The 25,756-nt window shown below is 47.8% G+C and overlaps 2 long non-coding RNA genes across 5 annotated transcripts; both read left to right on the top strand.

Annotated features, from left to right (window-relative positions):
• The first annotated feature begins 105 nt into the window (after positions 1-105).
• Positions 106-6,423, top strand: LOC106696557. Of its 4 annotated transcripts, none has more exons than XR_002828642.1 (3): positions 106-2,397; positions 3,789-5,162; positions 5,655-6,423. It is a non-coding gene; the product is annotated as an uncharacterized LOC106696557 (long non-coding RNA). The 4 variants fall into 4 exon arrangements; XR_001347507.2 differs by having other exon boundaries at positions 106-3,660; positions 3,789-4,360; XR_002828635.1 differs by having other exon boundaries at positions 106-3,660.
• Positions 6,424-19,213: 12,790 nt separating this feature from the next.
• LOC111825459 lies at positions 19,214-21,922 on the top strand. The gene is made up of 3 exons (XR_002828633.1): positions 19,214-20,230; positions 20,934-21,118; positions 21,673-21,922. It is a non-coding gene; the product is annotated as an uncharacterized LOC111825459 (long non-coding RNA).
• The last annotated feature ends 3,834 nt before the right edge of the window (positions 21,923-25,756 follow it).

Here is a 25,756-nt window from a genome sequence, read left to right as displayed (position 1 = left end):
GATTGGCATCCCCTTGAGCGCTAGCCCGCCCCCGGCTCCCCTCCCGTCCCCTCCCAGCCTCCCGCCCGCCGGAGCCGGCCTCTCCCGCCCCTCCCGGCGAGCACGTGGTGCCCCGCGCCGGCCGGGCCACCTCCGCCTGCCTCGGGCACGCAAGCGGCGGGGCAGCGGGTGCGGGCCTGGTGGCCGCGGGCTCTTTCCCGACCGGCCCCCGCGGCTGTCTGACAACCTGTCGACACCGGTTTACAGTTGTCGGACACTGGGGTTTGCTGTTTCGCAGCCGAGGTGTGTCTGCTGTTTCATAAAAACATCTCGGCTCCGGCTCCTGCTTTTCCGCGGAAGGGGCTGGCCCGGGCGCGGTGACAGCCAGCCGACGGGGAGCGGCCTCTCTTCCGAAGTTGGAGCTGCCTTTGCTTTCCTGGAAGTCGTTGGCAGAAGTGCACCCAGGTGCCCTCATGTGCCACTAACCCGGCGTGGCGTGCCATCCGATGCGCTCTGGCGTCCCAGGGGCCCCCACTAGGTACTAAGTCATATGGACATGACCGACCGTGCTGTACTTGGAGAAGCGGGAAGAGGCCAAACTCTGCAACCTTTCTCTATTGTGGAAACTTTGCGAAAGGGAACCCTAGCTGAGAAGCCACTTGCTGGGGGAAGCAGATGCCGTCTATGGTAGCGGTTTCTTGGGGGCGAGAGACCTTTTCTTAACAGAGACTGCATCACAGCAGCGCAAGGGAGACATTCCAAGTGCCCAACCTGGTGATGAGAAAAGCCCAAGTGGCCTGGGCGCCCCTCCTTTGTCCCCTGGGTGTGCAGGAAGTAAACTTAAGAAGAGCATGCCGGCCTGAGGCGGCTAGGCGACCAGGCCAGGGACAGGACGTCCGTCTCCACCCTCTGCCCTGAGGAAAGAGAGAGCCTATGAGGCAGGACCCAGCACTGCTGGTTGGCTCCCCGTGGCCAGGGGCCTGGCCGCTCTAGGGCTCAGATGCCGAGTGCAAGGTCTTCCTGAGCTCCCTCTGTTCGGACGGGTTGGGCAGGCAGCTACTGAGCTTTACTCGCTGGCTTGGTTCCCATGGCCCAGATGGGGAGCGTGTCCAGGGTACCGGTCCGGGCTACTGGGGCCACTTTGCACCGCATCTCCCACGCAGCAGCCAGAGCTCCCAGCTGCCGGTGGAACCTGCAGGAATTTCATTCACTGGACTCTGGTGTTGTACTCCGTTTGTGCCGTTTGGAGCTGTGGGATTGAGGCTGACATCTGGGCTTGGTCCCCAGCATGCTCTGTTGCAGGTGACCTGGGCCACCCATACCCTGGACATCAACTGCTGGGATCATGGAAGCCCAGGGACTCTGGCAGCATGGGGATGGCTCCCGTTTCTCCATTTTGGGGTCTGAGGACAGACACAGAGCCACTGCCCATAATAGTAATGTCATCACCAGCTCTGTAATGAGGCTGTAATTTCTCTGCTCAGAGTCAGGCTTTATTCTTCTTTATGCTGCTACCCCCATCTTCACCCCAGGAGCCCCAACTTTCTCCAGAAATACCCTGCAACTGCCTGGGCTCCTTTCCTGCTGTGACAGATTCTGGAGGCAGGGGTAGGCGCTTGGCACTCCTGTTCTGGGAAGTCCCTAACCACAGCTCTCTCCTATTCCCCAGCCCACCTCCAGGAACCCCAACCCCTTCTCCCAGCATCCAAAACAAACCAAAGGGCCAGCTCCACCTCTGTTCCCTTTAGCAAACTCCAGTGTCACATTTCAGGGCAACAGGTAAACACGGGTGAGATAAGCCCTCTTGTGTGACCAGGAGAATGAGGTGGAATGTAAACCAGTGTCAGGATCCAGCCACAAGGATTGATCATCTCCTTCCCACCTTACCCCCCAAAAGTCCACCTTGACATCCGGCACCCGGTGGCTATCAGAACCTGGCGGGGAGGGGCCATCAGAGGAGGCTTTGTCCTGACCCTCACCAGCCCAGCAATGCCTCCCCACCATGCTCTGCATGTATTACCTCCATTCAGGTCATGAAATGATTGTAGGTTCCTGGAGACACCTGGGAGGTGAGTGGGGAAAACCCCTCTGGAAACCAGCTTGAGGATTAGCCAGTTACGGAGGAAATTAGAATTAGAAAGGACTGGACTTGCCCCAAGGGAGCCATGGAAAGGTGCCAGAGCAGCAAATGTGGCCATTCTCCGCCCAAGGCTATGGGCTGGGATCCTAGCAGACTCTGGTGACTTAGATCACCTCTTCCCTTCTTTCTCTTTGGCCCTTAATCAGAAAACTTCCACAAAGAGGACTAAGAAGTTGTAAGAAAACTGCCTCCAAAGCATCCTATTGGAGAGGGGGCGGGGCAGAGAAGGACTGAGAACCTGGTGGCTCAGCTTTGCCAAGGACCGTGTCCTCCGGAAAGTAAGCCCTCTACTCAGTTTTAATCATCACGTGACTAAGTAGGGCTGAGGAAGGCTGGGGTGCGGAGCCAGGGGAGAGGCTCCTGCCAGGGATCTTGGCCTGACTTCACTGTACTCCTCGTGCAGGTCCATTTCACCAGCTCCACCCTTTCGGGTCCAGCCATCCCTCTGCTGGCCTCAGTGCTGCCGGGCAAGTAGGAGGGAGGAGTTGGGTCCTGCTCACCCTCAGGCACTGGAGGGGGATGAGTAGCAGGGCTCCAGCGTCCCACTGTCTGAAAACCCATGGCCTCCAGTGTGGCTCTGGGTGAGGAAACTGGAAGAGGCCGGCTTCTCAGACCCTCAGCCACTGTTGCCGCTTGGCACGGGATCCCTCCAGCCGGCCCAACCACGGGTCTGGAGCGGTTCCCTCCTATCGCCACCCGAGTCACTGAGACAGAGGCAGGACTGCCCAGCGGTGCAGAGGAGACCTAGGGGTCGCTGCACGATCTGATCGGAGCTGCGCCGGGCCAGCGTCCCGGCGGGTCTGGGAGCTCGGTGTTCCTCAAGGACCTCCACTCCTGGGCCATTGGCAGGTGGCCCCCGTCGCCGGCCCGGCCCCGCGGAGCTCAGCTGGACAGTAGCAGTTGACCCGGACTTTCTAGCTGGAAAGCCTGGATTCTTGGTGCACTCCTGCTAGGATGTGGGCCTCGGAGGCACCCATGGGTGCGCAGGGTTGCGTGTAATGTGCAGACCTCAGCCAGGAGGGAAGCTGGGAGGGGCTGTGGTGGGCAGGGGAGGAAGCCCTGAGGCCTTGGTGAGTGGGGGTGGGGCTCAGGGAGGGTTGGTGAACAAAGCGCATTTGAATCAAGTTGACTGTTAAATTGGTTTCAAAACCTGGTGGAAAGTTGACTTGCTCCTTATGGGGCTGGGGCGGGGGTAGTTGTCTAAAGAGGAGGGTGTTGCTATCAGAACTCTGAAAAAGAGTGTCCGTTTCTGTCCCCAGCTTCTCAGTGCAGTCTCCGCTTCCTTCCCACCACAACCCCGTGGTGTATTTACATAAGAATGAAATGAAACAAACCAAACAGCATCCTCATTTACAATTTTATTTATTATAAAATAGTTATTCACTGTTTTGAAGCTCCAACTACCTAGGTCTGAAGAATAGGAGACGCCACCGCGGGGACCTGCCTTTAACACCAAGGACGGCAGCAACGCAGACCCTCCCGGGTGCAGCGGGCAGCGCTGTGGCTTCCGTCGCCTGCCGTTCAAATGGCCGTTCTTTGCTGTGCGGATGGCGGGCCGGGCGCCTTGACTGGCCCGGGCCTCCAGACCCCGCCAGGCCCTCCGCCCCAACTTGAGCAATTTATGACTCTTGTTAAATACTCATTAGGACTTTGCACCTTTCTCCTGCAGGACCCAGGAAGCCACCGGCTCAGCAACAGCGAGGCAAGTGACAAACAGTCAGCAATGACCTGCAAGGAGCACGCAGCTGTAACCCAGGTGCCCAAAGGGTCGGCTGGATGCAATGATCCGGTGGCCCTCTCAGCCCAACCCCTGGGTGCCCAGACAGTGTTCTCCTGCCACGCCAAGCTGGGGGCGGGGGTTGGGGGTGGGGGGAGGCGTGTCCACGACGCCTCTGGAGCATCCTGACCTAGAGTAGCGCCTTGAACTTGCAACACTGCGGAGACCCCCGCTCCCAGACGGGCATGCCTCGGAGGGAAGAGTCAAGTGGGGCCGGCGGGAGGAGATGCCGAGAGGCTCCAGGAAAACATGAAACGGAAAAAGGCCCAGAAGGGAAGGACACGGATGGTCAGACTCTCGGAGCAGTGCTTCAATAGAGTGGGTTTTGGCTCCCCAGAAGGCGGAAGGCAGGCGAGCCGGCGCGCAAAGTGTGCCTGGGAGCCTGGAGATTTCCCAACCCACGGGAGTTTCCCACCATTGCAAGGCAGAGAAAGGGACGCAGTGGCCCGGCCTGCAGTGCCCCGGTGAGTGTCGGAGGAAGTGAATTACATGCGTGTGCGCACGTAAATATTTTATAAACCTCCCCATAATTAACCAGATCATTTCCATTGTGCCTCCAATATGATCAACTGCGACAATGTGAGGGTTTTCGGGGTTTATAATTTGATGTCACCAGACGGTTGCTCCAGGGCAGAGGTACCATCGCTGCACCAGCTGCACTCGTGTTTATTTGTTTTTCTCCGGTGTTCCTGTAGGGCTCCATTATGCAGTGTTTAATTAGTTTGCGTTTGTATTTCACCCTTCCCAAATCAATGCCATCCCGGAGCAACGCATTGTAAATGCTGGCAGTACAGGTGTACTGCCTCCTCCGCAGCAATAGGAAACTCGTGTCTGACAAATGAAAGCGGGGCTCTCTGTCAGCTCTCTGTAGCTGGGACTTCAAGATCAAAGCCAGCGGGGACTTCTGTGCCCCCTGAGCACAGTCCTGGCTGTGGCTCCGGATGCCATTGGAGGGAGCCTGGCCACCTGCATGGGAGACAACTGACTTCATTTTGTTCAAGTCCTGTGGTCTTTGGGCCAGCGTTGGCCTCCAGTGCTTTGAGCTCGGGGCCTCGTGGGCATGGGCTGAATATGTGCAGGGCTCCCACCTGGATGCCAGGTTGTGGACAAACATGCAGATAACCTAGGACCCGACGAGGGCCCTTGTGAGTGACTTCCTGCCTGGTTCCAAAAGTGTGGATTTTTTCAATGGAACCCAGAGCATACAGCTCAAACTTCTGGAATCTCCAGACATGAGGACCCCTCCCCCCACCACCTCTCAGGGAGGTATTGGCATCTATTTCTTTTTGAAATGACCTCTGGGGGCAGGGGGTGAGGGGTGTAAATCTATCTTTCCAGCCACCAGGGAATTCTTTTACTTTCTTTTTTTCTTTTTGTCAGGAATAAGAGATTGTTCATCTTTAACTAGACTGCATAGAAATTATGATTCAACAGCAGTGTATATTTAATTAAAGTAATCTCACTTGAATTTAATTACCTAATGAATTATTTGTTTAAAAGGTAGAATGTCTTGATTGCCAAGAACCATGCAGACCTCTGATAAGAACTTGTGTTTTAAGGACAGTACTTTTAAGTGTAGGCATGTAGTAAGGTTTATATTTTAACTCTTTGAGTATGTAATTGCCACTGTACAACTAAAAAAACCAAAAAAACTATGTTTATTATGTGCACGTGTTTCTTTTGGAAATTAATAACTTCTAACTTTTTGTCATGTAAGTCTAGTTTATTTTTAAACTTATTTCATTTTGCTTTCAGCAGCATATTTTTTTCTAGTGCAAGATGACAGCTGTCTATTTGAAGACTTATTTCATGATTAGTGTTTGCACTGAAGTGGGGCACCCTTCAGGAAAACTCTAACCCAGCTCATCTGGATCCCTGAGGCATCCACACTGGCAGCAGGAAGACATTCCTTGTTATCAAACTTATGGGAATAGAGGCTACCATGGCCCAGACTTTGACCTTAACCCTTAATTTCTAAACTGTGGAAGAAGTTTTACTTCCTCTTGTTTTCAGTAAGCAAGAGCAAATAATCCCAAGCCATGCCATCCTTTCTGAGAAGCTCTGAAATTGAATGTCTGGGTAACCCTAACAATCGGTGCAGCTAATGCAGTTTATAACCGGACTCCTTAAGTGGGGAGTGTGACCTGCTGGAAATCTAACAGGATTTCTGTATTTTCTGTGGTCTTGTTGCTGCAGAAGCAGACTGCTTCATTTCCTCCTCTATCCAAGGTGATGGACAGACTCTTCTACCCCTGCATGATGGAATTTCAGCGGAGAAATGCATGATGGGGGGGGGCAGGGCGGGCAGAGAGGGTTTCACGCTCTCACTGAGTTGAGAATAGGAGATAAAAACACCTCAAATCCATTTGGTTGAATTCTACTGTCATTTTCATTAATATTTCATTAATCAAATCATTTACTTTAATTGAGAGTTTGGTTACCGTTGTCCCATAAATATTAAATACTATTAATGTGGTGTTCACCTAAGTAGGAATGGGATAAAATAAAAATGCAACACTGATAAGAATTATTTTTTGTGTTTTTCTTAGAAACTCTGATTTTTATCATGGCTGTGCATTTTGAAATTGGTGCTCTACAACCAATAGTGATTAAAATTATAACACAAACTTAATCACATTCAGTTACAATTATAGTGGCATCCTTCTTCCAAAGAACCAGATCTACATGCATACATATTTTAAACATATAGGAATTTACTTCACATAGTCTTCCAAATAGCAAGTGACAGTAAGAAGCAGAAAGGATGAGATAATAGCTTAGGAGCGATAACCCACTCCTCAGATCTGAGCCAATGCAAGGATGATTTGTTAGTAAAACCCTCAAAGGAAATTAAATGTGTGGGATGGAAGAAGCTGAAAATGCTAAATGGCATATTTATGTTGAGCTCTTCCAAAACTATTTGAAATTTAGACCAAACAGTGTTCTATCTCCCATGACTTCCTATCAGCCCTCAATCAATTATATTATTAAAGATAAAAGCTACCTACTAGAAATACCTTTTAAAAACATCCATTGGCAAATAGTCATCCACACAACATCCTAGATAGAAAGTTTCATGTATTCAGGGTTTCTAACAATGTGTGTACTGGAAGTCACTGGTCAGTAGGCAAAAATCTGTTCATTAAAGGGACATCAACTCACCCAAAATGCCCAACAGACAACCTGCCCACAGAGACTTCAGGGGAAAGTTTCTCAAATGTTCTGAAAACCCTTTGGGTCTACCAGCACTCTCCAGAACCACCCTTATAGAAAAATACAATTTTGGGTATGGGGTGAGTCTAAGGGAGGAAACTTAACACATCCCTAGACCCAGGAGTCCTTAGGCTGCTTTTTATTAAATGTCACCTTGAACTTTACTGTTACCCAAGGCTGTCTACAGAGCTGCTCCAGAGTTCAGGGCACTAGCTCCTTCACTCCTGGCCTCATGCAAGAAAAACTGCGTAGAGAGGCCTAGGGCTCCTGGCCCCCAATTGTCTACCAGCTTTGAGAACATGACATGCCATGACCAAAAAGGAGGCCAGGAAGCTCCCCATCCTCAGCCTCTATTCCTCTAAGTACCCTTCTCTAGCCCCCAGTTTCAGAGCCCCTCCCAATGCCTCATGCTGCTCAAGGCTGCCAAGATGTTTCTTCCAGGCCACCTATTCCATGTTCTGGGGCTCTCCCTGTCCTCCAAAAGAACCCACATGGCCTCTGGTCCCCTCTGTTGGGTACAAGCTGACTGATAGCAGCCTAATCCCAGCTCCTAATTGGACCTACAGTTAATCGACAGATATGTATGAACTTAAACTCCTATACAGGGAATAGTCACATTTTAATAAGGGCCCAACAGTGCATTGACCCAAAGCTTCTAGGAGAGACCCACACTCTGGATGGAGGAGGGCTTTGTCCCTTGAGTAGATGCACCATTGCGCTCCTGATGTTACTCACCACAGGAAAATGCCAAAGGTATCAGTTAAGCCCCTTTTCCGAGGTTTCACAAAAGCGGAAGCTTATAGTAGTTAAGCATGTGCTGCCAGTCTACCTGGGTCCTAGGTCCAGGGGTAGTGTATGTACCTTAGGCTTTGGCCAAGAAAGAAGTGCCATAAAAATGAAGAATTTGAGCCCGACCCTGTCTTTCATCAGCGCCTGTGCCTCACTGCCAGCAAACGCATTATCGCTGTGGTGGCGAGGTGGTGGAAGGCATCGGTGATCATTTTACTAGCTGAAGACTGTGTGACATTATCTCTAGGGTTGAGTTAAGTGGTTTGTCTAAGGTCACTTAGCCACAGGGTAATAAATCCAGGATTAGAACCTGGGATCCCAGTTCCATAGTCTGCATGCTGGGCAGGGGCAGACAGACTTGTTGACCTAACCTTCCTTCTCACCCTCCTCCCAAACCCTCAGAGCCCTCTGCTCCCGTGCCCCCAGGTTCAGGGGACTGTGTTGCAGCAGTCAGGGCTGGGAGGCAGCTGTCAGGAGCTCCTGATTCCGCCCCACACCCCTTCCTTTTTCCTATTTTAAAAATGTATTTCCTTAACATTTGTGGAGGACCACTATAAGAAGTGGACAGCCTGAGATAAGTGTCTATGGTAAATCATGCAGTTCGGTGAAACACATGCAAACACCAGACTATTGTACAAGGCAGAAATAGTACAAAGAGGGATATGCCAGGTATTTAGCTTTGGACTTTCAGCTTCAACACCTTCCCCCCACCCCCCTCTGCCCTCTACCTTACGCTGCATGAATCAGGGTCCTACAAATCCCTTATCTGCATTGCCACTTTCTCTCCCTTAGACTCTGCCAAAGTGGGTGCCAGGAGGAGGCTTTAGGGAAGATGGAGGGAGGGGGGCTTGTCCTCCCTGTTCCTGATCACTTCCTGTGACAGCATCCGCATAGTGGAACGCTTCACCCACTCCCCCAACCCCCGCAGAAACGGGTCCTATGTGGCAACAGGTGAGTCCAGTTTGGGGGTTTCTAGCAGTCAGAGAACTCCAACACTGTGTTTATTCTCAAATGAGCCCATCGGCTTTTCTCTTATAAATTGACTTGGGTATCTGTTGGTGAAGGATGCATTTTGATGATAAATTCGAAAAAAAAAAACATTCAATGAGAATTCCACTTATGTGTCTGGACGAACATTTTCTGCTGCATGTCTCTACACTTGCGGAGTGACCAGCACATGGGGAGGATGAGGAAGAATTAATTGCCTTAAAGAGTCCATACCCTTAAAGGGTCAGTTTTGGGGCAAAACAATATTACATCAATACAAATGACTTCAGAAAATGTAGTAATATCTGAATAACATATAGACATTGTGGGAAATATACTTTAATGCTAAAGCCATGATGAAGTGAAGTATTTATTGTTTAATCTGAGTTACTTTGTGGTTAGCATATCATCCTCTTGATCTTATTTGAGGATTCATGAAATGTTCTGGAATTCTTTTCTCAGAATAGGTAGTTACTTAATATTTCATTTTCTCTGTTTACTGAACGTCATCAATAAATAACAAGGCACAAAGGTGAAGTGGTTTCTGTGTAGAGTTCTTCCACTTGCTGTTAGTCGGGTGTTTGGAATAATGTGAGATAGAGTAAGGGGGTCTCCTAGCCACGTCTAAAGGGGCAGCACCCCTCAACCTTTAATTCAGTGTATGAGGTGGCAGGAAACAAGTGGAGGATCTCCTGACCACACAGGAAACCTATATTCAGCTGGTCATCAAAAAGAACAAACTGGGCTTTAGAAAACACTTAAAATGGTGTGAAGAATGATTTTTAAATTACCTTTATGTGTGTTGAAAACTTAAAACCTCAGTGATTTACCACTTGGATTTTTGGCCCCAATTTTATGCTTAAGGTGCCAATGGTACACATAGTTTTGTTTTGTTTTGTTTTTTTATTATTGAGTAGGGTTACATAACATTTAAAGACTGTGGTTGCACAAATGTTTGTTGAGTGATGATCTTGAGACAGGCATGAGTCTGGGCCATGGATTCAGCATTCAGGAGTGTCACAGGAATGAGCATGAGGTGGGAACAAGCTGCTTGCTCACATTGAGGCCCTTTGAATATTCTGAGCTGGGGTTCAGCATGCCCAGTGCCTTACACACAGCAGTTAGCCAACCAGGATTCTCAGAGACCTGACTGGTTCTGTGCATGCAGGTGAGACCTTGGCCTTTGCGAGCACTCCTGGCAGCCTTGGTGTGGATGGTCAGTGTCTGGTCTCAGCTCTGCTTCTGCCCAGGAAGGTGGGGTGTCTGGAGCTGAGTGCCTGGCAGAGACCCCTGTCCTCTCCACACTCCATTCTCACCACCAAAGGAGGAGAGACCCAGAGAACAACTCAGCAGGTGTTTCTGCTCAGCTGGGCTCCTGGGTGGGGAGTGGCTCCTGTTGCCATCCTGGGGCTGCATAATAAAACACCACCAACTGTGTAGCATGGCCTAAAACAACAGACATTTATTCTCTCACAGCTCTGGAGACCAAAAGTCTGAAATCAAGGCAGGCCTGTGTGTCTTCTGAAGGTCCAGGGAAGGATACTTCCTATCTCTTCCAGGTCCTGGTGACTCCAGCATCCCTGGGCTTGTGGCCACATCACACCCATCTCTGCCTTTGTCTTTGTCTTCACATGGCCTTCTCTTCTATGTCTGTGTCTCTCTTCTTCTGATTTTTATAAGGACAGCCATGATTGGATTTGGGGATGATCTGGGTAATCCAGAATGATCTCTTCATATAGAGATCCTAAAGTTAATTACCTCTGAATAGATCTTTGTTCAAGATGAGGTCATATTATAGGTTCTGGGGTTAGGATGTAGATATATCTTTTGGCGGCTGCCATTCAACTTACTATAGGTTCTTAGTGGAAAGAGTCTGGGACATGCTCACAGTGAAGGGCCCACATGGACAGGAAGTGTTAACATGACCTATAGAGACCACCACCTGAGGGCACCTTGAGCTCTTTGGTTTCTGGATGATGACAAGGAGTCAGTCTGAGAGAGGCCTTAGAAGAAATGACAATGGCCCCAGTCATTCCCTTGTAAGAGCAGTGGAACAGGCCTGCTGGCATCCTGAGCCCCAAGTGTCTAGGAGTTTGTCCCCTCTGTCACTTCCTGGTATGTTGTAATTTCACTGCCTGGGCCATGACTCAGCACTTCCTCCATCTTCCCAAATATTCTAGTCATACTGAGGACCTGCAGGAAGTTCTTTTTTTTTTTTTTTAACTCTTTATATACCTGTCATGATCTCATGGAGCTTCACAGTATTTCCTCTTTTCCTTTCTAAACTCAAGAGCAACTTGTTTTTATCTTTGTATATCATTCCAGGCTCCAGCGCTCTCAGCTACAAAGATGGGTTTTGAGAACTGGTACCAATGTTGTCTGAATTACAATTGATCTGTTAAAGAGGATGAAACTGCCAGATTTTAATGTCGTTTAATTACAGCTACCCTCATTAAGGACAGGAGAGGAAGTGGAGCTCTTTCAAAGGTACTTCAATTGCTATTGCCAAGTATGGAGTTCTCAATTTTTCCAGTTAATTATGCTCTGAGTTTCTAGAGCTGCTTTCATGCAGGGGTTCTGAAGAGCCTCTGAGGTACTTACAGCCCCCAATAAGTCAGGTGCTGTAGGCTGTTCTAGACCAAAGTGGGAGTCAGAGCCCATGGGGGGACAGAAATCTGAACCAAAGGGCGCACACAGTGCTAGATCCTGGCACATGGAACCAAGTCTGAACTTGAGGTGCTCTGCCACCTTCTGCAGCACAGGCTCGGTTGGGCCCAGTGGTCACCTCTCTCCTCTGCTCTGCTTCCCCTTGTGTGGTTCTGTTGTCAGGAACATGTGGCCCAAACACCCCAGCCTTTCTGTGCTTTCACTCCACCAGTTTCCAACTAAAGAAGTGAGAGCATCTTCCAAAGTCTGGGCAGCAAACAACCTACCTTAGCCCGCTGCCTCTCCACCCCCAGGATCTAGCTCAAGGTGGCATGGAGTTAATCAATTATCAAATGAGAGGTGAAATGAAGTGGTGCTGTCCCCTCACGAGGATGCTGGGACAATCTCCTTATGCCAGACTCCTACCAGTTTGTCAGCGTCCTTTCTCATCAAGAGAGTCTCTCCAACTGCTCCTGTGAAGTTAATTTCCCTTTATCATCCCTTCACCTTCGCTGAATATTAGATCTCCTTTGCAATGTTGCTGAGAGTCTGCTTTGTAGCAAGTTTTCTGCAGAAGCATGGTTGTATCAGGTTAGATTCACTCAGCTACAAGACACAATATGTTTCACTAGTCTTGGTTCAACAGAAAAGTCATCTCTTGTTCCACAGGAGAAGCCTAGAGGGGTGCAGTTCAGAATTTGGGGCAGTGGCTCCATGGTATCACTAATGCCCAGGCCTTTATTTTTTCCTGCTCCACCATCCACAGCTTGCTGGTGTTGCCTCATCACTTCAACACAGCTGCCACAGTCCAGGCATCATTCTCACACAAACACAGACAGGGAAGACTGATCATTTTCAGCAGTCCCTCAGCACAACTTTTCATAGGTCCCAAGGCCAGACCTGGGCCAATGGCCACCCAGACACAGAGGAAGCTGAGGCCTTCAGCACTCAGCAGAGGGAATGGGTTGTCCTGAGTAGCTTGGAGTTCCCATCCTTGGCCCTGGGGCTGGGCACATTCTTACTCTGGTCCTTAGGTCTGCTCACACTCTCAGTCTGTTTTATGGGATCATGGTGAGTGGCTCGTCCTCACTCACTAGAAGCTGGATGTGGCTGTGTGACTTCTGCAGCAGTGACCTGTCAACGGAGGAGCAAGTGCCACACCCCAGAGCCCCTTAAAGGGCTGGTGCACGATTCACAGGTGGAGATGAAGCCTCCATCAGCTTGGGGACCATGACTAGAAGGGTGAGCAGAGGCCCATGTAGAAGGGTGAGCAGAGGCCCATGTTCTCCTTGATATATACATATACCAAGGAGAAAGACGGCTTTGCCTTGTGAAGTCACTGGTTCTGGGCTGTGGGTTACCAGTTCTCCACCATCCTTGACCTGCTACACCAGCGTGCCTTTGGCAGGGGGAGGGGCTCTGTCATGACATATCAATAGCTGCTCCTGACATTGTTTTGCATTTAATTAAGATTCATTTTTTTCTTTTACTTACCCATCACTCTGTCTTAAGGGGATAAGGAATGAGTGTGAAAATAGAGACAAAAAAAAAGGAGAAAGAGAACCGGGCATGAGTGATGCAGCCTCTGCAATGATTCGGGCATGTGAGCATGTGTTACATTCTCCAAATAAAACCAAGAGTTTTCTTTCTAACTTGGTTCTGTCCCCAGATGAGATCCTGTTATGGCTGTGCTTGTCTCTATGACCTAGAGGTTTCAATTTGAAAAGAGAATACGTGTGTGTGTGTGTGTGTGTGTGTGTGTGTGTGTGTGTAATGTAAATGAATTAATTTAAATACATTTGGGTGTTTAATATTTAAATCAATACAATAATGAATATGTTTGAAAGATAAATAATAACCTATAACTTCTCCTTAAAACATTAATACATTTGCTGGTAATAGGCAATACTTTTGTTTAGTCAGAATCAGTGCCAGTGACAGACACCAACAGTCCCCCAAAATACCTCCTTTCAAAATCTGGGCTGTTATCTGAGATCCCTTTGCCCATGCAAATTATGTAAAAACGTAAAAAGTCCGTTCTCTGGTACCAGTTGTTTAGTCCCTTTGTTTTCTTTGGATTTACCCTCTTGATGTTAAGAAATGTATTTTTGAGATTAGAATGACATAAAAACAAAGGAAATTTCCAAGAAAATATTCTTCAGGCCAACTTTACCACCTTCCACATTTGTGGGATTTTATGTTCTTTTTTCTCCCAGCTTAAGATACAGACTGTACAATGAAACCAAGTAGGTGTTCTTGTAGAGCCTGAAATTTGGGGGTACGGTAAACTTGGATGTTTGGCTTTTCAAGCTTAACTTTGCAAAAATGCAGTTTTGTGAATTCTGATGAGAAATGTGTTTCCAAATATGGATGAGCTGGCTGAGCTTGCTGTACCAGTGTGGATGGGGTGACAGCAGAGACGTCCCCTGGGTTGCGGGAGCCAGGGGCTCATTTCTGACTGACAGCAGGAGACATTGTCCATTGGTGGGATGTATGGGATGAATCATCGTTCATTTATTTATTCTAAAAAGTGGCACCTTTCTTCAAGAGTCATTAAATAGAAAGAAAATAGAGTTTGTGATTTAAACCTTATTTTGCTAATAATTTAGACTTTGGTGGCTTTAACAGGTAAAGGCTGTGTCAAAACAGGAACCTCTATGTGAGAGTTGAGGGTCACTACTTCATCGTAAAGTTTGTTTTTATCAGTTATTGAAGGGGAGGGATGTTTACTTTCTATGGGAAGGAGGGGCTGATGGAGCAGGGAGGGAGAGTGCAGTGTGACAGCAGGAGAATGCTGGGAGTTTGACAGAGGACGGGGGCACCACCTCAGTGTGAAGCCACCTCCTTCTTGACACCTGTCTTGGGTGGTGAGGCTCTGGCAAGACAGGCTGATGCCTGGGGCGGGATGTCAGTTGGGCATCTCCTCCCCTTCAATTATGCAGCAGCTGATAAAAAATAAAATAAAGTTTACAATTTGACATGGTTCACTGAGTTAGTTAGTCATCACAAGTTTGCATAAAATTCAATTTTGGAGCTAATGCCCAGCCTCCCAGAGGGAAGGGCCTGGATTGTATGCTCTGGAAAGCACATGGAGTCCCCAGCCGCCGGGCTCACTGCAAGCTGTAGGTGCCCTCAGACAAGAGGGCTGGAGGCCCTGGATTCACACGGAGAGAGCCTCTTTCTCCACTTCCCAGAGCTTCCAAATGTGCGCCGTGCTACAAAGCATGGGTAGTTATTCTCAAAGTCCATCAACTCCTGTCCTTGGGTTGTTTTGAAACTATTATAATTTTAAATAAGTGAGTATCCTGCCCTGTCAGAATCCATGCCATTTCTCTCTTGGAACCAGAGAGCTTCCATGGGACACATTGCAGAGCTGAACACACCAGGGAAAGAACGGAATATCCGCCAGGGATCTACACATTTAGCCAATAGTCAATTAATTTATTACGCTAAGAATGCACCTAAGTGGAACCCTAATGGCTTGAGAGAGTAAGAGCCCAGAGCTGTCTACTCGACTCCCTGGGTACCATTTACTATTCCAAATGTGCATCTTCTGAATGATGCATGGGTGGACTAAGTGAATAAATGCCATTGATTTTTTTCTTTAGGTAAAAATCATTTAGGCGCATTTAAGAAAATATAGAGAATTGTAAAAGAGAAGTAATCTTTCCACTCAGACATGGCCATAGGCAATACTTTTGCTTATTTCCCTTCTGTCCTTTTGCATGTACAGATATAAATAAACTAAAAATCATATTTTATATACTGTTTTGTTTCCAGAATTTTTTCAATTAAAATTATATATTTCTCAATGTCATTTAATATTTTTAGAAATATGCTGTCTTATTGGATAAACTTAATTCATTTAATTATTTCTCTATTCTTGGGCAATTGAATTGGTTTTGGATTTTTAAAATAATTCTAAGTAACACTATAATTGCTAACTGTGTACCATAATCTTTGTCTGAGACCTTAGTTAGCTCTTCAGGATATGTCCTAGAAATAAAATTCCTGGGACAAAGAATATATATGTTTTAAATGCTTTTGATAAATATTGCCAAGTGCATCCCCAAACTTGTATCAATATATATTTTTATGAGGCTTCCACCTCTCTATATGCTCACTAACACTGAGTATTTTAATGGGAAAAGAATAAAAACAAATACTGCAAATGTATCTTAGGTAGGCTGAAAAAGAGATACTGGTTTATCAGCATTTCTTTAACTACAAAGTGCCATTTTTTTACCTTTGCTCCAACTGCTTATTCAAAGTAGGAAACTGTGGTGTCCAATATGGCAGCCACTTGCCATACATGCTATTAAATCTTAAATGTTAAAAGCAGTCCCTCAATGTCACAAGGCACATTTCAAGTGCTCATAAGTCACAAGAGACGAATGGCCAATGTAGTGGGCAGTGTAGATGAAGACATCCATCTCCATCCTTGCAGAAGGTTCTGTTGGGTAGTGTTCTAGAATCACAGCCAGAAGAGGGATGAAAAGGACCACTAGATTGAACAGACACATTGGGCTGGGTTTTATAGGACATGGGCAACAATCGGTAACACTGTTTAACTGGCTTGTCAATGACCGAAATATTCACGGTGAGCTGTTCCCTTCCTCTGGGAGGATCTCAAACACTTCACTTCTTCCAGGTAAGAGCTGTGCAGCATCCACAAGCTAGGGAAGCAGACACCACTCAGTGGGCTCAACCACAGTTCCAGGCTTGTCCCACATCTTGTTAGCTTCAGGAAATGTTCTCTGTTCTCATCTCTATTTTAAGTTAGAACACAGGCCATGCTCACATGACATATATTTAACAGAACATACTATTTTTGAAGGGTCCTGGTACTCAGTCTCACTGAAAACAGTTTTGGTGATTCTGTTTCCTGTAGGCAGTGAGATATGTCAAAATGGCAAAAGTTGCTATATATTATTATAATACAATTATTATTAATGCTTTACTCTTTTTGAGATTTTCTCCCTCTAATTAGCCCTGACCACAGTGGGAGGGTCACAGCATGGTGCCAACTTAGCAGGTGAGGGCAATGATGTCTTTTCTGATCTGTGAAGTTGTTCTACAGACATGCAGTGGGTCAAGTTGAAACTCATGTCCATGCTACTTTTGTTTATCTGTGTTTTTTTATTACAAATTAGATTTGAGAATGTTGATAAACTTTGATGTGAAGGATTTTTCCCAAACATAAATCATCAGATTTGGCTTCCAATAAAAAAATGCTTCATTGGAGCTTTGGAGATCTGATTATTTCATATTCCAGTCAGTCATTATAAAAATATCAAGGTGATATCTATAATTTCACCTCTCAGTTTGCTGTGCATGTTCTCAGCCCTTACTAAGAGCTCATGCCTGTGCAGCCCCCACTGACCTTTGCTGTAAATGTTCCTCTCGGTACTGAAGGTCAGGAAGGGTCAGCTCCCACGTTGTTCCTTGTAGGAGCTGGAGGGCAGGTGCCCCTCAGAGATGAGTGGCCATAAGACTCACAGAAAACAGCATAAAGGGTAATCATTGGTATCCTGGGCCAGGGTGATAGCAGGGACTGGACTGAATGTGGGGCAGCACCTTGTGTATCCTGACCTTGCACTGCAACAGGACAGAACCACCTTGCAGCAGGCTCATCTGCTTGGACCCCTCTTCCTGCCACAACAGAAGACTCAAATATGGCAGGAAAGGATACCTGTGGAAGCAATGTTCTCCTCAGCAATGTAGGCCCTCCCAACAGATTGGTTTCCCTCCTATTGCCAGTGGGAGAATTGCCTGATGCCTCTTCAGTGAAATTGGATACTGGAATTGGTGATGAAGTGGTCAAAGAACAAGAAGGCAAATAATATTAATTCTATATAATGAAAGCCTAATATGCTAAGTGTCTGGTCATCCAGTCATCTGTTCAACCTATCAAAGCATAATATGCTAATGATAGTGTAAGGCCACTCAACTGCTAGCTATGATGTGCACTGACCACCAGAGGGAAGACACTCCGACTGGTAGGTTAGCTTGCTGTTGGGGTCCAGCCCATCAGGACTAAGCGAAATGGGCCAGACATACCCTGGAGCCCTCTCACAGTCCCTTCCCGGCTGGCCAACCTCCCACGTCCTTCCCCAGCCCAATCGTGCACCGGTGGGGTCCCTCAGCCTGATCTGCGTCCTCTCACAATCCGGGACCCCTCGGGGGATGTCGGAGAGCTGGTTTCAGCCTGATCCTGCAGGCCAGGCTGAGGGACCCTACTGGTGCATGAATTCGTGCACTGGGCCTCTAGTTTATTTATAAAGTTGTGTGAAACAGGCATGTATACATAGAGATCTTTTTTCTGCACATGGCCTTGTTTGTGAGCGGATTGGCCCACCAGTGCCTAACAATGCACTAAACCGCAAGGTCAGTCTACAAAAGATGTTGGGTTAGGGTTTGGGGATAACTGTTCTTAGGTGTAGGAGTTATGGTTTGAGCTGCACATGCACCCCTGGTTCCTTGCCATGCATGGTCACATGGGCAACTGAACCCCAAGATATGTAAAGGTGAGCAGCTCATCTGGTTTGCCAGGTACTTTCCGGGTTTTTGCACCAAATGTCTCGAGTCCCAAGAGAACCCTCCACCCAAAAATCAGGACTGTATCTTAGCAAGCATGATCTAAGTTCTCAAAATTTCCCTAAAAAAGTGTCTCCTTTTTGTCTGATTGGTTGCAAACTAATGTTCATGAGACAAATAGTCCCTTAACTCCCATCAATAAATGTCACACAGAAGTCTGGCTTTCTGTCTGGGGCAGGGGCTCTGCCCCTGGAGGTTTTGCCGGTCCCAGTGCAAACACTTGTCACAAGAAGAGCTAGGATTTGGAGTTCACTGCTGGGGAGGTGGGTGGGAGCGCGAAGAGGGGTCTACGAGGGCCAAGCCATGGGAAATACCTTAGTGTCTGCCTGGGCTCTCTGCCTGGCATGGGGGCTGCTGCAGGGTGAATCTCTAAAGGGAGGTTTAAGTGCAGATTCAGCAGCTGCCCGTGGCAGGACGGTAGGACAGGAGGCAGGTGAGAAGCCATGCGGTGTGTCCCAGAGTGAAACTGGGTTATCCTGCCCCCAGGTATGAGTCATGCGTGAGGGTGGAGAACAGGCAGGGAGAAACCTCCTCAGTGTATTTACAAAGGGCCTGAGAACATTCTGTCTTCAAGGAAATACTCTCCAGATTCTTTACAGTTCATTAGAGTGGGGAGTGTTAAATAATTTCATCTGAAATCTGAAGTGCTCGATGAGTAGGATGAAGTTTTGGCTTTATTTTTGCGGTGTTGAGAGATGTCTTTGATTTCTAGTGCTTGCTAATCTCCTCATTTTCCTGAGTACAGGTATTCTATTATAAATTAACAAGGGAAAGTAAACGAACAGTGGGGTTTTAATTGCATATAATTACTTGGTATGCCAAAGTATTTTACAATTGAGATAATTTGACTGAAAGTGTTGGTATTTAGTGAATAGAATTTATGGTAATTCCTTGATTTTCCCCCAACTGCCTAGTAATCTTTATAACAAGGAAGTAGAAGCACAATGAGAATTCTGAACTGAAACAAAGCTACACATAAAGTGCTTAAAATGTATCTGTTTGCCCTTTGTTTTCAAATAGGGAATCCAAAAACAAAAGTTAAATCTGATCCAACAAGGAATCAATAGAAAAAGTGAGTGAAGATTTCGCATTTCTTTGAAGCTGGTAGAGGGCAAGGAAATTATTCCTTGCAAACAATGGAGGCCTTTAATTCACAGGCTCCAGCGCTGAAAAGCCATTGTGAAAGTGGGATTTGCTGCGTTCCAGGTTTTAATGTGAACTGTACAAGCAGGTGCAGTGGCCGAGGCAGAGCTGCGCTTACTGTTGCCTCTCCTGGCAAAGGAAATGCACCAGGAATCCGGCCCCTGCTCTGATCATGGCGATGCCGCTGAAGCTGTCCTCCTGGCCACGTGGTTTCCTCCTCAGATATCTCTTTCCCTTTGGGCCATGGTGTCCTGAGGGGAGAACCAAACAAGTGGAGGCAAGTTCTACTAAAATCTAGAGGACAAAACTGCTTGTCAAAAAAAAAAATCTCATCAAACCATAAAATGATGTGGACAGGAGCATTCCAGGAGCAGCTGTGGTACAGGATGCCTGGTTCTAAAGCAAAGGGCACCCACTGCATCGCTAGCCACCACCCAAGGGACGCAAACTTTCATGGCAGTGCCCCTGCCCACTGTGTCAGAAATACTGTCCCTCCTAGTCTCAGACACACGGCCCCTTCTCATTCCTGACCTCACAATGACAGGTCACTAGGTGGAAACTCGGAGCCTGTATTAGTGCTGTATGAATGGGTATTTCCTGACAGTGGCTTCATCAGACAGGTGTGGTAAGGTATGGACACTCCACACTGTCAACTATAGAAGAAAAAGAGGAGAAATGGCTGTATGCAGACTTCCAGAGCTCTGAGAATCCCTTTCATCCGTCACAATGAACACTCATTGCTGGGGATGCTGAAGCGGCAGGGGCTTGCTCTCTGAGTTCAGAGCACAGGACAGAGCAAGGACCACCCATGATGTGTGGATGGAGAGATGCCACTGCTATGGGCAACCCCAGCTCAGCTGACTCCCTCATCCAGGGTCAGCCATGCCAGTGACCATGAAAAATGTTCAGGATAAAAAGCCATGTGCAGAGTCTCAGAGGACCATAGAAGCGGAGGCAGTGTGAGTATCCACCAGGCATTCAGTCCTGGGCTGGGGGCTGGGGTGGGGGAGGGAGGGAGGGCTGGTGAACCCAGTATTATGGTTGTAAATGTTCCAGATGATGCTGTTGAAGGCTGCTGCCCTCCAGACTTCGCTCCTTCACTGGGGGCTACTGAACACATAACCACTCTGTAGTCTTGTTTGCATTTGCTTTTGCCCATGTGATTTTAAATTGTGGCCATTTACAACTAAGCACATCATAAACGACAAAGCAAGTGTTGGTTGCACTATTGCTTTTTATGAATTTTCTCATTAATTACACCAAGATTTTAGTGAGGTGTGCCAGCTCATCAATCTTGGAATGTTCTCTGGTTTCTGCACCTCCCATGGGCAGCTTCAACAGTTTTACATTTCCAGGCCCCAAAAGGCATCACTCAGGCTAAAACGCCATGATGCCAAACTTAGATTTAATACCTGGTATTAAACATATGATAACCTTTCTCTTTCCCCTAAGAAAAGGGTCCCAGGCCCAAGTATCATCCTATCTGGCTTTTGTTCATAGCTCCCATGCCCCACCCTTCTTCCTGTATAAAAACCGACCATTCTGTACCACCCTAGAGAGAGCCCTTCTAGCAGCTAGATGGGGTGCTGCCCATAAATGGATCACGTAAGAGAGCCAATTAGGTCTGTACATGCAGTCAGGAGAATTTTATTTTTTTAACAGAGGTCACACATGTTGAGAACTGAAGTAGGTGCTACTTCACTTCCTCTACACCTTCAGAATGTCACACCTGTTCCGGCTCACCTGGCCACCCTTCAGTCTGAAGAATGACCCTAAACAACTCTTCCTTTGAGGCTCTTATGCTTGTTGTGGTCACACTGAACTCGTTTCCCCAAGGTGCCTCTGGGGTGAGTGACCATTCATTTTATCAGGGTCCTTGCCAGTGTTTACCTGGTCCTGCCTCTCATGCATGCCTTTCACGGCCGTGCCTCCTTGAGTTATTTAAAGGACCTTGGACTCACAAGCCATGCTTCTTGTTTCACATGGAGCTTTCGGAATTTTTCTTCAACTGTTTCATCTCCCTCTTTACAATTGTCTCGGCCGCTTTGCATTCTCATCTGAGGCTAATGAGACACCGTTTGTGCTGTGATCTCCCTGGAAATAGGAGCTGCTTTGTGGGGCCCAGCCACTGCCTGTCCTGCTCACACAGGCAGCCTTTCTTCCTGCCCTTTAGGTTTGCATGTTAACCTCTCTGGGCGTCTCATACGATGTTCCAGTGCCTCTATAGAGCTTCCAAGCCGTCTATATTTTCTTATTTTTTTTAACTTCTCCTCCTTAGTATGCTATTAAACATCCTCCTCCTAGTTTTAAATCTGTCTGTTTGAAATTCATTGTTTCCATATTGCACCCAGGGTATCCCCAAGTGCTTAAAATATCAAACCTGATTTTGCATTGGCCACAGATCCTAGTGGGACGCCAACGTCCTCTCAAGCCATTTCCTGGATCCAGGGACTGAATAGCATTTGAATAGTAAGTGATGCATTAGATTCTCCTACAAGTCAGAATAATGGGTTGTTTTCTTAGTAGTCTTGTGAACACAGTGGTGGATTCTTTCCAGATTGGCTGATGATCAACCAGGGAAATGCATGAAAAGGCTGCAGTGTGCCCTTTGCTTTCTCTCCAGATGCACATTCCCCAGCTAACCGGGCCGGAGGCTGGCAGGAGAGCTGGGCTCTGTGGGTCCCTGGGCATGGCTACAATCCTCTGAGCTCACGCATGTGAGGAAGCCAGCCTGAATAGCTTGGGGGTGTTCAACCCTACAGGCAGCTTTGATCTGTGATGCAGGTGCCATCCCCACAACAAGGGGCGGTGTGAGGGCCAGAGGCTGGAGGTCCCGTCTGAGTCCCACTCTGGCTTCTGACCCTTATATCGGGGCTGTGGGAGTGGCCATAAAGAGGGAGCACCTGTGTAGGTTCTGTGTGGATTCTGAGTCACAGTTCTCAGCTGACATACTCCAGATTTTTTTAAAAAATATATTTTTATTGGTTTCAGAGAAGAAGGAAGAGAGAGCAAAAGAGAGAGAGAGAGATCAATGATGAGAGAGAATCATTGGGGATTGAGCCTGAAACCCAGGTATGTGCCTTGACTGGGAATCAAACCATGACCTCCTGATTCATAGGTTGACACTCAACCCTCAACCACTGAGTCACTCCAGCTGGGCATATTCCAGACTTTCTGTCTAGTGTGAATGACTTCCATCATTTCCCCCAAAACCCTCCACTTTTGCACATAAAGTCTGAACCCTTTGGAGAACCCAGCACTGCAGAGAATTGAAATGGCTAAGAAATCTGCAGTGTTTTCTCAGAGCTGCCTGAGCCAACTGAGACAGCAGAGAGAATCGGGCAGGAGTGACTCTCAGAGGCCAGGGATGTTTCCAGGAAAATAAGGGCAGAGGGAGCTGGGTGCTCAGAAGCACAGCACAGAGCCTGTGAGGGAGAACCGAGGGCTGGGCCTGCAGAGGGGAGAGGCAGAGAAGTCCCACAGGAAGACACTGATCCTGTTCCCATCCCCCACGCCCTCACCCCTGCTCCCTGCCTTTGAAGCTCAGCTCCTCCCAGATCCTGCAAATCCAAACATGTCTGGGAGTAGGAGGGTGGCATCAGAGAAGGGGTGTCGGGGGTGGTCAGAGAGGAAAGGGGAGCCGCAGGAGGGTTGGCTGTGATGAAGGAGGCCAACCCCAGCATGGCTCCCTGCCCTGCCGTACTTCCTCCCTGGACACATGTGCCATGCCGGGAAGGATCTGCCTTCTCCTGACAAATAACCAAGGAGCCCAGAGGAGCTGCAGACTTGGCCAAGCATCTCAGAACTAGTCTACACGCCACTCAAGGTGGGAACCAGGATGTCCCGACCTTGATCTCTCCCTGGCACCTAAGGAGAGTGCACTGCCCAGTGGTGAGTATGTGGTCTCCAGAGGCAGGACGCACCTGGCTCAGCACCTGGCTCCGCTCCCTGTTACCTGTTATCTCTGCCAGGATCGTAGCCTCCCTCTGCCTCAGCTGCCTCACCTGTGAAATGGACCCCCGCAGAGTTCTGCTTAGTTGGGTTGATGTGAGAAGTAACTGAGCTAACACTGCAAACAGCTCAGAACAAAGCCTGCCTCATGGCCTTGAGGGCTCCAGGGGCTGTTAGCTTTTGTTATTATCACCAGTGGACACGGGCTGTTCCCAGGCCTGGGGGCAGGGGTGGTATTGGTAAGTGTTGGCATAGATGAAAGGGAAAGACTTTCTCTAGAAAAGATTAAATCGGACTATACAAATCAGATGTGTAAGCAGAAGAGCTCCTTTGGAAATGTAACTGACAGGAGGAAATGCAAATTCAACAAACTATCAAGATGAAAACTTTCAGAGAAATGGAGGGACCACAGGCATTAGATGCTAGGAGCCCTCAGCATGGGCATTGCCCACCTCCTGTGGCTTAGTGGGGCCAAACTGGCCTTGCTCTGGGCCTAGAATTCTATTCTGTAGGTTTTCTACCCAAGCCACACATGCTCCAATCCTTTGCCCATTGAAGACTTGGGGCAGATAAGACAATGAGTCCCTAATAGGGCATTTTTCTAACACCTTCTCTTGTGCAGGGTTCTGTTGTTGGTTTTCAGAAATACAACGCTAATGTGATAACTAGATTAAGCAGAAATGAAGGGGTTTTAAAGGCAAATTTTGTACAGTTCACTTATTCATTTTTGGCTGTGCAAGTTTAATAAGCTGTCATCTGACTGTGCTCTTCAGAACCTCTGTGACATCCTCAAAGCGTAGCAAATTGTTTCTATATCCTGCGTGTTGCTCTTTTCACTCAAGTGTGACCAACTCTTGGTTTTCGGGCTTGGATCGCCAATACCTAAGTAAATGAGAAGAGATGTGGTTATCCAGGACTTCAGATCATTCCACTGGGGAGAAAGGAGGGACTGGGGGCTGCTTTGAGGTGGGGATTTCAAGGGCTCCTGAGGTGGGAATATTTTTTGTATTGCCCCTGCTTGCTGAGCAATTTGCCTAATTCCTGAAGACAGACTCCTGGCTGTCCGTCTGCCCTGCAGGCCTGGAGTCCCCAGCTGGGTTCTCGGGAAGACAGTCTATCAGCAGCCAGACGAGAGGAAAGAGATAATAATGACATGGCAAAATAAAAAATGTTATTTATCACAGCTCCAGTGTCACCAACCTGTTATTTTTATTGTTCTTTAGAATAATGGGATTTATTAAGGCCATTTGTCCTCCAGTCACATGGAAATGCTACGTGTGAATGATGGAGCACATGCCTGAATATTCAAAAAGCACAAACACTGAAAATGAGTTGCAGAACTCCTTTTCAAGTAGGAGCTGTCTTTCAAAACTTTAAAACGCTGCCCTCTTAAAAGGCCCAGACCATTCCTGTGATGTAGCAGTAACGGAGAAGTAGAAAATAAAACGGCTCAATTTGGGAAAATGTGAAAATTACATGACATTGGTGAAATCGCAGACACAACATAAAATGAAAACAGCTGTGGACACAAAACCCTGTGTAGACAGTGGAAGGCCATTTATCTTGGAAAGTCAAGGACAGAATTACCTGCCACGCTGACCGGCCTGTACGGGGGCAGCAGGTACAAACACAGGCTCCAGGTCCCAGTCCTGAGTCGCTGGTCACTTGAAATGCCATGGATGACTGAAGCGTGAGATTGTGCCGATCCCAAAATTTTGGGGAGTCTGCAGAGAGGCTTTGGGGTAGTATAAGAAACAGGGGTGCAAATAACATGTGATGTAATTATATGGTGTGGGCTTCTGCCTGCGGTGCCCAAGAGATGGGACCAGCCCCAGTGGCTGGCAGCTCAGGTAACTCACAAAATCTGCAATGTTTAAGGTAGGCTGATAAATGTATTGGTGCCAGTAGCTTCTGCCTCTCAACCCCACGAAGGTCAGACAGAGATATCAAAACCTAAATCTCAACAGTGTTACCAAGCAGCAAGAGCCCCTCATGTGGGCAGGCAATTCTCTCTCATCCTACCCTATTTGGGGTTCACCAGTGGACAAGTGACCAGAAATCAGTGGGGATGGGAGATGCCAGATGGCCAGTGATATGATCCGGGTGGGGTGAGGGGGACTTTGAAAAACTTTGCCCACGTAGCTGCCCGTTGTCTGGAGCGACAGCATTGGGCTGTTGGAGAATGTCAGAGTCCTACAGACGAACATCAAGCTGAAAATTATCTCCATGGGAGATGGAAATGGATTTAGAGGAGCCCCTCGGGATGAATCCATGAGCAGGCCTGGGTCTGCTTCTGAGAGAGCTAGGGCATGTCAGGTTGCCCGGAGAGGCCACTCTCTGTAACCCTAGGTACCTTGGCTGAGGGACGCCCTCAAGTCCCAATTAGAAGAAAAATACTGCCAGAGAGAAAATGCAAGATAAATATGACTGGCCCTACTTTAATAAAGTTTGATAGGAAGTTATTCTACATCCAGGAAGCTAGAGCCAATTTTCACATTATGGCTCGAAGACCAAAGGCAGGTCTAAGACTACAG

Source organism: Myotis lucifugus, unplaced genomic scaffold (genome assembly GCF_000147115.1).
Source record: "Myotis lucifugus unplaced genomic scaffold, Myoluc2.0 scaffold_0, whole genome shotgun sequence".
NCBI lineage: Eukaryota > Metazoa > Chordata > Mammalia > Chiroptera > Vespertilionidae > Myotis > Myotis lucifugus.
The sequence above is the reverse complement of the archived record's forward strand: the minus strand, read 5'-3'. Positions and strand labels throughout refer to the sequence as shown.